The sequence below is a fragment of the Triticum dicoccoides genome, chromosome 6B (genome assembly GCF_002162155.2).
Source record: "Triticum dicoccoides isolate Atlit2015 ecotype Zavitan chromosome 6B, WEW_v2.0, whole genome shotgun sequence".
Lineage (NCBI taxonomy): Eukaryota > Viridiplantae > Streptophyta > Magnoliopsida > Poales > Poaceae > Triticum > Triticum dicoccoides.
The window spans coordinates 481,397,066-481,409,919 of NC_041391.1; the positions used below are offsets into that span (position 1 = coordinate 481,397,066).

Sequence of the window (12,854 nt, forward strand, 5' to 3'; positions counted from 1 at the left end):
TAAGCAAATGTATTTTTGCTCAACCTCAGGTGGAGTACTTGGGCCACATCATTAGGGGAGATGGGGTTGCCACAGACCCTATAAAGATCGAAGCAATTACTCAATGGCCTGCCCCTGAAAATGTTTCACAATTGAGAAGTTTCTTGGGCCTCACAGGGTATTACAGAAGATTTGTGCAAAATTATGGATATATCTGCAAACCTCTTTTCAATGCTCTTAAGAAGGACAGTTTCCAGTGGTCAAATGAGCAGCAAGAAGCATTCAACACACTGAAACACAAAATGATCCAAGCTCCTGTCCTTGCTCTACCTGACTTCACAAAACCATTTGTGCTCGAAGCTGATGTGTGTGCTTATGGAATTGGTGCTGTCCTCATGCAGGGTGGACGGCCCATTGCTTACTTCAGCAAAGCAATTGGACCTCGGGCTACTGCTTGGTCCACTTATGACAAGGAAGCTTTGGCTATTATAGAAGCACTCAAACAGTGGAAACATTACTTCTCAGCTTCTTCTCTGATAATAAGAACTGACCAACAAAGTTTAAGGTACATCCAAGACTAGAAACTTACTGAAGGAATTCATCATAAGCTCTTGGTTAAACTGTTGGGGTACAACTACACAATTGAGTACAAGAAGGGAAATACCAACAGAGTTGCTGATGCACTCTCAAGAGTGCAACACAAACTCCACAGTTTGTTTGTTAGTACAGCCAAACCTGCTTGGATAGGAGAGGTTACTGATACTTACAAATCTGACAACAAGTGCAAGGACTTGATCACCCAATTATCCATTAATCCTTCAGGATTACCAAACTACACTCTCTAGAATGGTATTCTCAGATACAAGAACAGAGTAGTGATTGGAAACAGCCAACCCCTCCAAAACAAATTAATTGCTGCTTTACACAGCTCGGAATTGGGTGGTCACTTGGGTCATAGAGCTTCATATCAGAGAATCAAGTTATTATTCCATTGGCCCGGCATGAAACAAGCAGTAGTGGACTATATCAAACAGTGTCCTGTTTGCCAAATCAACAAAGCAGAGCATTGCAAATATCCTGGCTTGCTACAGCCACTACCAGTCCCTGACTTTGCTTGGTGCCATATCAGCATGAATTTTGTGGAGGGGCTGCCTACATCCAACAACAAGGACTTGATCCTAGTGGTCGTGGACAGGTTCACCAAGTACAGCCACTTTATTGCTATGAAACACCCTATCACTGTCAGTTCTGTGGCTAGGGCCTTTGTGGATAATATCTTTAAACTCCATGGTCTTCCATCCGTGATAGTAACTGACAGGGACAAGATCTTCACTAGCAACCTGTGGCAGGAACTTTTCAAGAAATTGGGCATTAAACTCCACCTTAGTACCTCCTATCACCCCCAGTCGGATGGTCAGACTGAGAGGGTTAATCAGTGCATGGAGAATTATTTAAGATGCATGGCATTTCTCAAACCAACCAAGTGGCACCAGTGGCTCTCCCTGGCGGAATGGTGGTACAATACAAGCTTCCATACAGCTCTTCAAATCACACCATTTCAGGCTTTGTACAACAGGAAACCACAAATGCTAGCGGAAGCTGCTTTATACCCAGAGGACAGCACAGACACATTACCTTCGGTACTCACCGCTGAACAGACAGCCAATCAGATCAAGGGCAACCTACTCACAACACAGGAAAGGATGAAACATTATGCAGACAAAAAGAGAAGTGAAAGGTCCTTGGAAGTAGGAGACATGGTCTACCTAAAGTTACAACCTTATAGGCATACCACACTGAGCATTCACAGGTGCCTGAAGCTCCACTCCAAATACTATGGACCCTTCAAAGTCCTACAGAAAATAGGCAAGGTCGCTTACAAGCTGCTGTTACCGGAGGATTGCAAACTCCACCACACATTCCACATCAGCCAGTTAAAGAAACACATCGGCCCTACTGCGGTGCCCAATCCCAAACTTCCTTTGATCAACCCTGATGGCACAATTCTTCTGGAACCAGAGATGCTGCTGGAAATAAAATTGGTTCCTCGAACCCAGGGGACATCGACATACCAGTGGTACGCTGGAAGATCAAGTGGGCCAACCTGCCATTGCAGGACGCAACCTGGGAGGATGCCCAGTTCATCCAGAAGGTGTTTCCTTTCTTTCAGCCCTGAGGACAGGTCTGGTCTCGCGCGGGAGGAATTGTCAGGACCCTGTATGCTGTATCTTTTCTGTTCTCGTTCATTCAGTTAAATTCAGACTGCTAAACATGGGCGCTAAGCTTGGAAAACCGCCCATCTTCCATCCAACGCACCTGGTTGCTTCGTACCGCTTCGGCAAGCTACAGAAGACGTGGTGCGTTGATCTTCCATCGGACGGCTCTTGGTGGTCAAGGCGTCGCCGTTGATCTTTCTGTAAAGCTCAACCACTCCCCTCTCCTCCATGTGCGTTTCTCGCCCCTTCTAGTGGCTTGTAAGGCTATATAGCCAGGATTTGAGAGCCTGCGTGCTCATGATTATTCTCCCTTGGGGTAAACCCTAGCCACCGGTGTTCCCGGTTGGTCTCCTTGTAACCAAAACCCTAGCCAAACTGTCCTCTGAAATCAAGTTGTGCTAGTGATATTCTCTGAATTCTGAGTGCATTTTCTGAATTTAGTCCGTCAGACAACTCGGGTCTGACAGGCCGACGCGGGCCGAGGTGCTCGCGTGCTGTTTGATGTAATGGCTATGTAGGCTGTAGGGAAAAGAGAGTTCGGTCGTGGGGTCGTCAGACTATATATGTTCTCTACTTCTCTTATTCGCTTGTTGCAGGTAGTATCCGAGGAGTAACAAGAGGAGAGGCGGGAGAGGGCGGAAGATGATAGGAGGCCCACGCAGCACTGGCATTATACGCCCACATCCACTCAACAGCACAATCTGGTATTCTGGTTGCACTGCTTTTGCTTTGGCATTCGAGTACTTAGAGTCTAGGGCCTAGGAGCCCTTCCGATTCCATTGTGATGTGTTCGTCATCTTTAGGGTGAGACGAGTGGAACGAAGGGCGGAGTCTAGCATAACCGCAGGCCGCATCAGCAGACCTTCAAATGTAGAAGAGCACAACAGGTACCAAATTAATTATGTATACTGTATGAGAATTATTTGCCTGTTTTACTCTCCTATTGCTTGATTTCTAGCGAGTTGATTATTCGACATACATTTGCTCCTATCTTATTCTGCTGATATAAATAAATTTAGTCATTACTGAAAGGAAATGGGTTGATTTTTCAACATTAATTTCCCCTTGGCGCAGATCCTTATTGGTTATAATGTTCAATTGACAATATTTATATGTTAGAAGCTCAAGTTGACCAATCTCGGACATGCTTTGAAGCCTTCTTTACCTTTTAAAAAAAATCACATATAGTATTTTGAAATAATGATATCAAAGGCGCCTCTAACATATTAGTCTGAAGAAAGGCCCGAGAACAGCACCGTTAGAGGAAAGGGAATGAAGAGAAAACGAAGAAAAAAAGGGATGAAGAGGAGAAAGGGAGAAAGGGAGAAGGCAAAGTGACCTCGTTCACGCCTACCAAAACAATTAAAAATATTCTTATAAGTTATAATAATATCTATATATGACATGCTATGCGTCGGCAGGCGGATCATTTTAAAAGACCCGCCGCCTCGCGAGCCATTAGATCTGGCACAATTTAGCACCAAGCATCGTTCTTCACTTTTGCCACTTTTGCAACATAGGTTGTGTTCCAGAATCTTTTTGCAACAAAGTTCATGTTGCATAACACATTTGTAACAAAGGTTGTGTTGCAGGTAAATTTTTTTTGCAACAGAGGTTATGTTGCAAAAAAAATTCACCCACATTAGCACCGTGGTGTTGCCAACTTGCCACTGCAACATTCCCCATGTTTCAGAAACATGGACGATGTTGCAAAATCCTAAGACTTGCAGTGCGTGGGATTGGTCTGACATGTGGTTAGCTGTCGACGCGTGGCGTAGAATCGACCGGATGATTCTAATCATTTCCCTATCTGCATTGCTATATAAGTGTTCTCGTTAAATAGTTAGACTGATAATATCATGCCTAACCTGAGATTCCTCAATCTGCTCTAGAGATTTGTTGCTGGTTTGTCCCTTGAACATAGTTTAGCCAGCCTTGTAGTTTCTGTTGTCGTCTGTTCCAACTTTTCAGTTCGGTTGGTGTCACCCTTGTGTTGGTGCTTGTGTGCCTTAACCCCATTATGGCAGCCTGTAGCGACCCGACCCGGTAAGGATAAAAGTCTATGTGCTTATCATGCTAGTCCCTGAATCGAATTGCTAGCACACATAGTACTCGATGAAATAACAGAAATAACAAACATCTCTTTATTACATCGATAATCCAGGAGCAATACAATTTATTACAAGATATGGCACAATGCCAATTAAAGAAATACCGTGGAAGCAACGTAGTAAATGAGTCCATCAACTCCGCGAGCAAAAGCTGAGTGTAGAACATCAAACTATCGCACATTAATCTTCGTCGGATATATCTGCAAGCGTGATAAGTTGCAGCCATATAGGTCAGTACATTGAATATACTCGCAAGTCACATCATAAGTATAAAGAACCTATTTGTACATGCAATTTGGCTGGTGAAAAAATCTAAGTTTAATTTTGCATAAAGCTAGTTTTTTCCTAGAATAAAGATATTATTCTACCACTACAATAATAGCATAGGATGAGTTGGCAACCCCAACTCAATCCATTCCCAAAGTTTATTTAAAATCTCACTATTTAAACTAAGGATGATGAAATCTCTCAGCATTTCCACTACTAGATGCTCAATTTGTCCACAACTGGGGACACGACTAATCGATTAGGTTGACACTCTGCAGAGGTTTGTGCTCTTTTCCCCACAAGACTCGACCACCTCCATGATCGGAATATTGAGACATAGTCTTTTGAAAGTGTCCCCCCTTAACCCACGGATAGGCCGACACACCTACATATTCTACATCAACCAACCTATCCCGGAAGAGGTCACACTATCTACTCAACTAAGCTAGAGCCCATATTGGCTTGTGGCTGCACACGTAAGCTTCGAGACATGAAAATATGTTTGATCCCTTTGATCCTGAGCGGACGGACCACTAGTGGTGCACCACCATGGATTTCCCATGCATGCTCCAACTATACTTTGCCACCATTCAAACCAATTTCCGCCCAGGTAGTTCATTTAAAACTCTTGGTCCTGATTACTATTTTGTCACTCAAGTCTCGCCATGAACACTCCCCAATCCACCTCTACATTAGCGAGGCAAAAATAAATTTACCCGGTGGTGATGAAGGTTGTATAGTTTAGACCTACCTCAAATGAACTACTAGGTAAAAGCACAGTCATCTGACATAAAATTCCTACCATGCAATCCTACCACAAAGGACTAAGTGCATATATAAAAACATAGATAAATAAAAGTATGGTCAAATGTGAACTTGCCTTGGTACTGCTGGTTCAACTCTAAAGAATGATAATATTCTGCTTCGCACTCCAGACAATCTATCGCAAAGTAATAAACATACATAAGCAATCATTTCAAAGAACCAAAATAACATGCAAAGCAAAAGGCTCGGAAAAACCAAATGAACATACAACACAATTAACTATCACAAAAATATTCTAAGTGCAAAACAACATATGATATGGGTTCAAAAATGTGATGTGAACTATAGTGCATACTACGCATACAAGTAAAATAATCATGGATAGATCCTAGTTGTGTGAAAAAATTGAGACAATGGTCTAAGTCATAGGGTTTGGCTATGGTGACAAAGTGCTAAAAGAATCAACTTAATCGGAGCTACGGTTTAGGAGATATGGCCATTTGAAGTTTGAATTCAAATCTGAATAAATTTCAAATTTGAATCTGGCAAAAGTTTGCAAAGATGGGTTCTCTGGATAGATCTAATCAGGACGAAGAATTTACTGCTGGTTTCAACGAGTTTGGATCTACGGTTAAAAGTTTGTGGCTAGTTGAAGTCCAGGGACTAAACAGTGCAACAGAAAAAAAAAATGCTAACAGGCCCTTGGCCATGTGGCGGGTTCCTACTGGCTAAGCAGCGTCCGCTGCGGGACTTATACGGCGAATACCCGAATCTTTAGCAAAACGACGATGGCGGCTAAAAAAACAAAAACCAACGTCGGTTCGAAAATAAAACCGCACTGTTAATTAAAACCATGGTTAACCGATTCAAACTAAAAAAATACTAAAAGAACGGGGGGCGGGCGGCTTACAGTGGGGGACGGCGTTGGTGTCGAGCAGGGTCCCAGTGTCGGCGGGGAGGCTGCCTGCGGTGGTGGGGAAGAAGGCGACGAGGTCCGGCAGGTCGAGGGCGTTGCGGTGGTGGTGGCGGGGGTCCTCGAGGTAGCCGGGACGGGCGAGGCGAAGGGTGGTGGCTTTGTGCTCCGGCGAGGGTGCGGCTTCGACTGGGCATTGACTCGGGCGATCTAGGGTGAAACAAACATGTCAAAACAATGCGCATTGGCACGGGCATAAGATTGACGAGGAGAACGGAGCTCGGTCCGGCTTACAGGCGACGAAAGTCTCCGACGAGGAAGCTCTGGCCGGCGAGATGCAACCGGCGACAGCGAGCGGTAGGAGCGGCATGGGATGATGCAGGAAGGCGGGATCGACAGAGGAGGACGCAGGGGGGGGATTTTATAGGCGAGGGAAGAAGTGCGATTTAGTGGTCGGATGATGCTTATCCCAAAGGAGGCGGCCGGCGCGTTCGGGCGGCACGCGCGGTGTCCCTCCCATGCTCTCCGCGGAGGTTGGGACATCAAGGTGGGGCGGGTCCCACTCGTCAGCGAGTGCAGGAGGGGAAGAGGCAGCGGGCGATAGGCGGGTAAGGAAATCGGGCACGGGGTTGGCTTGGGCCAGAAGCGCGGTGGTCGCGGGCCAAATTGTTGAGTGGGCCGGCTCCTTCGGGATAAGCATTATCCGGCCGCTCCCCGCACTCCTCCCTTCGCCTATAAAATCCCTCCCATCCTCCTCTGTCAAACTCGCCTTCCCCATCGTCCCACGCCGCTCCTACCGCTCGATGGCGCCGGTTGCATCTCGCCGACCGGAGCTTCCTCACCGGAGCATGTCATCGCCCGTAAGCCGGACCGAGCTCCTTCTCCTCGTCAATCTTACGCCCGTGCCAGTGCGCGTCGTTTTGACATGTTTGTTTCGCCCTAGATCGCCGGAGTCGACGCCCCGCCAGAACACCGGGCCGCCGCCCTTTGCCTCGCCTGTCCCGGCCACCTCGAGGAGCCCCGCCACTACCACCGCGACGCCCTCGACCCGCCGGACCTCGTCGCCTTCTTCCCTGCCGCCGAAGACCGCCGCAGGTAGCCGTGAAAGTGCAACTATCCCTAGGTGGTTTTGGTAATTCATAACAACATATAGCTCATTGAGCTAATGCTATTCCAAGACATATATTTCAGGAAAGCTCAATGAATGGCATGGCATGGATGATGAAAGTGGATCCCTCAAAATACTAAGGAAAAGGATTGGCTCAAGCTCAATAGCTCAAGACTCTTCATTTTATATTTTAGTGATCCAAGATCACATTGAGTCTATAGGAAAAGCCAATACTATTAAGGAGGGATGAGGTGTTGCTTAATGAGCCTCTTGCTTCATGTGCTTAGTGATATGCTCCAAAACCCTCAGCTACTTTCTCACATCCACAAATGACCTAAACCCAAAGCCAAAATCGGTCACACCGATTCTTCCTATCCGGCGCCACCGATTTCAAATGTCATAGCCACTGCCACAAACCCTAGGCAAATCGGTTCTACCGATAGGGATCTCGGTCTCACCGAGATGGGATTGTAATCTCTCTGTTTCCCTCCGTAACGTTTCGGTCAAACCGAAGTGAGCGATCGGTCCCACCGAGATTGCAATGTAAACTGTCTGTTTCCCTTTTTAACACCGAAAAGAGCAAATCGGTCCCACCGAATTTACCTGACCAACTCTCTGGAAAGCTTATTACCAAAATCGGTCTCACCCAGTTTGTGTAATCGGTCTTACCGAGATTACGTTATGCCCTAACCCTAACCGAATCGATCTCACCGAGTTGCATGTCAGTCCCATCGAAAATCACTAACGGTCACTAGGTTTACTAAATCGGTCCGACCGAGTCTGTTGAATCGGTCCCACCGAGTTTGGTAAATTGTGTGTAACGGTTAGATTTTGTGTGGAGGCTATATATACCCCTCCACCTCCTCTTCATTCGTGGAGAGAGCCATCAGACTAAACCTACACTTCCAACTTACCAGTTCTGAGAAAGAACCACCTACTCATGTGTTGAGGCCAAGATATTCCATTCCTACCATATGAATCTTGATCTCTAGCCTTCCCCAAGTTGCTTTCCACTCAATTCTTCTTTCCACCAGATCCAAATCCTATGAGAGAGAGTTGAGTGTTGGGGAGACTATCATTTGAAGCACAAGAGCAAGGAGTTCATCATCAACGCACCATTTGTTACTTCTTGGAGAGTGGTGTCTCCTAGATTGGCTAGGTGTCACTTGGGAGCCTCCGACAAGATTGTGGAGTTGAACCAAGGAGTTTGTAAGGGCAAGGAGATCGCCTACTTCGTGAAGATCTACCGCTAGTGAGGCAAGTCCTTCGTGGGCGATGGCCATGGTGGGATAGACAAGGTTGCTTCTTCGTGGACCCTTCTTGGGTGGAGCCCTCCGTGGACTCGCGCAACCATTACCCTTCGTGGGTTGAAGTCTCCATCAACGTGGATGTACGATAGCACCACCTATCGGAACCACGCCAAAAACATCCGTGTCTCCAATTGCGTTTGAATCCTCCAAACCCTTCCCTTTACTTTCTTGCAAGTTGCATGCTTTAATTTCCGCTGCCTATATACTCTTTGCATGCTTGTTTGAATAGTGTGATGATTGCTTGACTTGTCCTAAGATAGCTAAAATCCGCCAAACTCTAAAATTGGGAAAAAGTTAAGTTTTTAATTAGTCAAGTAGTCTAATCACCCCCCTCTAGACATACTTCAAGGTCCTACAAGCCGCTCCGCCGATGCTGAGACCCTGCTCGACGCCGACGCCGTTGCCCACTGTGAGCCGCCCGCCTCCACCCCGTTCTTTTAGGATTTTTTTAGTTTGAATCGGTTAACCGCGGTTTTAATTAACAGTGCGGTTTTATTTTTAAACCGATATTGGTTTTTCTTCTAGTTTAGCCGCCGCCGCCGTTTTGCTTAAGATTCGGCCGTCCGCCGTGTAAGTCCTGCATCGGATGCTGCTCATCCAGTAGGAACCTGCCACATGGCCAAGGGCCTGTTCGCAGTTTTTCTTCTTTTCTGTTTCATTGTTTAGTCCCTGAATTTAGCAGATTAGTCCCTGAACTTCAACTAGCCACAAAATTTTAACCGTAGATCCAAACTCGATGAAACCAATGGCAGGTTCTTCGTCCTGATTAGATCTATCTAGGGAACCCATCTTTGCAAACCTTTGCCAGATTCAAATTTGAAATTTATTCAGATTTGAATTCAAACTTCAAATGGCCATATCTCCTAAATCGTAGCTCCGATTAAGTTGATTATTTTTGCACCTTGTCATCGTAGCCAAACCCTATGACTTGGACCATTGTCACAATTTTTTCACACAACTAGGATCTGTCCATGATTATTTTACTCGTATGCCTAGTATGCACTATAGTTCACATCACATTTTTTTAACCCATGTCATTTGTTGTTTTGCACTTAGAATATTTTTGTGATAGTTAAGTGTGTTGCGTGTTCATTTGTTTTTTTCGAGCCTTTTTGCTTTGCATGTTATGTTGGTTCTTTGAAATGATTGCTTATGTATGTTTATTACTTTGCGATAGATTGTCCGGAGTGCGAAGTAAAATATTATCATTCTTTAGAGTTGAACCAGCAGTACCAAGGCAAGTTCACATTTGACCATACTTTTACTTACCTATGTTTTTATATATGCACTTAGTCCTTTGTGGTAGGATTTTATCGTAGGAATTTTATGTCGGATGGCTACGCTTTTACCTAGTAGTTCATTTGAGGTAAGTCTGAACTATACAATCTTTGTCACCACTGTGTAAATCTATTTTTGCCTCACTAATGTAGACGTGGATTGGGGAGTGTTCATGGCGAGACCTGAGTGACAAAGTAGAAATCAGGACCAAGACTTTTAAATGAACTACCTGGGCAGAAATTGGTTTGAATGGTGGCAAAGTACAGTGGGAGCATGCATGGGAAATCCATGGTGGTGCACCACTAGTGGTTCGTCCGTTCAGGATCAAAGGGATCAAACGTATTTTCTTGTCTAGAAGCTTACGTGTGCAGCCACAAGCCAATATGGGCTCTGGCTTAGTTGAGTAGATAGTGTGACCTCTTCCGGGATAGGCTGGTTGATGTAGAATATGTAGGTGTGCCGGCCTATCCGTGGGTTAAGGGGGGACACTTTCAAAAGACTATGTCTCAATATTCCGATCATGGAGGTGGTCGAGTCTTGTGGGGAAAAGAGCACAAACCTCTGCAGAGTGTCAACCTAATCGATTAGTCGTGTCCCCGGTTGCGGACAAATTGAGCATCTAGTAGTGGAAATGCCGAGAGATTTCATCATCCTTAGTTTAAACAGTGAGATTTTAAATAAACTTTGGGAATGGATTGAGTTGGGGTTGCCAACTCATCCTATGCTATTATTGTAGTGGTAGAATAATATCTTTATTCTAGGAAAAAACTAGCTTTATGCAAAATTAAACTTAGAACTTTCCACCAGCCAAATTGCATGTACAAATAGGTTCTTTATACTTATGATGTGACTTGCCAGTACATTCAATGTACTGACCTATATGGCTGCAACTGCAGATATATCCGACGAAGATTAAGGTGCGATAGGTCGATGTTCTACACTCAACTTTTGCTCGTGGAGTTGATGGACCTCATTTACTACGTTGCTTCCGCAGTATTTCTTTTATTTGGCATTGTGTCATATCTTGTAATAAATTGTATTGCTCCTGGACTATCGATGTAATAAAGAGATGTGTGTTATTTCATCGAGTACTGTGTGTGCTAGCAAGTCGATGCAGCGACTAGCACGGTAAACACATAGACTTCGATCCTTACCAGGTCGGGTCGCTAGACAGCCTTTCTTCTAATGCAAATGACGCGTGTTCGAGAAAAAATTCTGATAGTATCAACCGAAAGTTGCATACCATTTGAAAATTCTGATTGGAAGGATGGCGGTCATAGCTATATCAGTAATTTGTAAGATGCTCTTTCATGGATTCTTAACTTTTATTGACTGTATGAAGAACTCCAAGGAATGGAAGCGATACAAAAGTCCACCTTCTGAACAAGAATACTCTGAGGATGTCAATGAGCTCCGCCATGGTCTAAATGTAGAGCCTAGCAGGGAGTAGCTCAATCATTTGTCAAAGGCATGCTGTCGGCTATGAGAGCTTGACCTGAACCGTCTCCTTCCTGGTAAGGACTACACAATCGAATGTGGCCAAGGGAAGAAGGTTTATCAGAAGGGTGACATGGCATCTGAAAACTTGTTCAGCTGGCTGAAGGATGACGTACTGCGGAGGCCTACATACTCTCGCTTTTGTGCACTTCTTGACAACTACAACCCACGCCAAGGATACAAGGAATTAGTCACCCAGCAGGACAAGAATGAAGAAGCTGCTTTTATTGAGGAGATTGCTAGAAGTGCACCAATCAAATTCTTACACCGGTATCTGGTGCTGAAGGGAATCACGTCTCAGGACCAGAAGGACTTCACGAAAATGCTGGCATCCCTGTGGTTTGATTTGTATGGAAGGGGTGGATGCTCTGGTAGCTCTTCTGCCTTTGAGCATGTCTTTGTAGGAGAGATCAAGGGGCGGTGTCGAGGTGAGCATGAGGTCACAGACTTCCACAACTGGACTCAGGCAAGTTATTGTGTTATTTCAGCAGCATGGTTCCATTATCTGAAAGACATGTTATCATGGTGTTGTGTGACTAATATGCAGTTTTACCTGGAAGAATCCAAAGGCAATGTGGATTACCAAGGGTACATATTTCCAAAGAAATACGGGGACCATGTGAGTCTATGATTTGAACATACATGGCATATGTTTATATCGTAACGCTTATGCTGAATTGCTTGTCTGCAGCCAGACTCTCAGACGCAGCTGCTCACCATTCAGTTTGAGTGGCATGGCTTGCTGAAATCTGTATCCAGCACATTGATTGGCGTCAGTCCTGAGTTTGAGATTGCGCTCTACACGCGCTGCTTCTTTGCTGGAGAGGATAATAACCATGTCCATGTGGGTCCATATGCGATCAACATCAAGTGCTACAGGATGGGGGTTAACAAGATCGGATCAGCTTTCCCTGTCGCAGAACATTGATGGTTTTGGTGGCCACATGCTGAAGGTCAGCAATCTTCTGTTTCTGGATTGCTGGTCATTTTGTGAAGCTACTGATGTACATATTCAACTCATTTTCCTCAACTGAAAAATAATGTGCTGTTTAATAATTTGCTGCCATGTTACAAGATGCACTTATGATGTTTCTCTGATCAAGACATAACTACAGGATGCTAATTTAAAATATTTTTTTGTCGTTGGGCAATAGTACCTCTGTAATTTAATGCAAGACATTTTTGCAGTTCAATTTGAACTGCAAAAATATCTTATGTTAAGTTACTGAGGAAGTACTTTGTATCTGTTCCTTTCTTCTTCTAGCAGACAGAATAAAGTTATGCCAGATGTTAATTAAGAAATATCATTTTACATGTCAAAGAGGGCATACTTACTTTGGCGGGGCAAGCTTATTGCTGTTTAGACCAAGAGAGCCTGACTAAGGGATAGTGCTAGCGGTAGTTAATGGT

General features: G+C 44.8%; 1 pseudogene; it reads left to right on the forward strand.

The window, feature by feature from the left end:
• The first annotated feature begins 11,214 nt into the window (after nt 1-11,214).
• Nucleotides 11,215-12,531, forward strand: LOC119321203 (annotated as a pseudogene).
• The last annotated feature ends 323 nt before the right edge of the window (nt 12,532-12,854 follow it).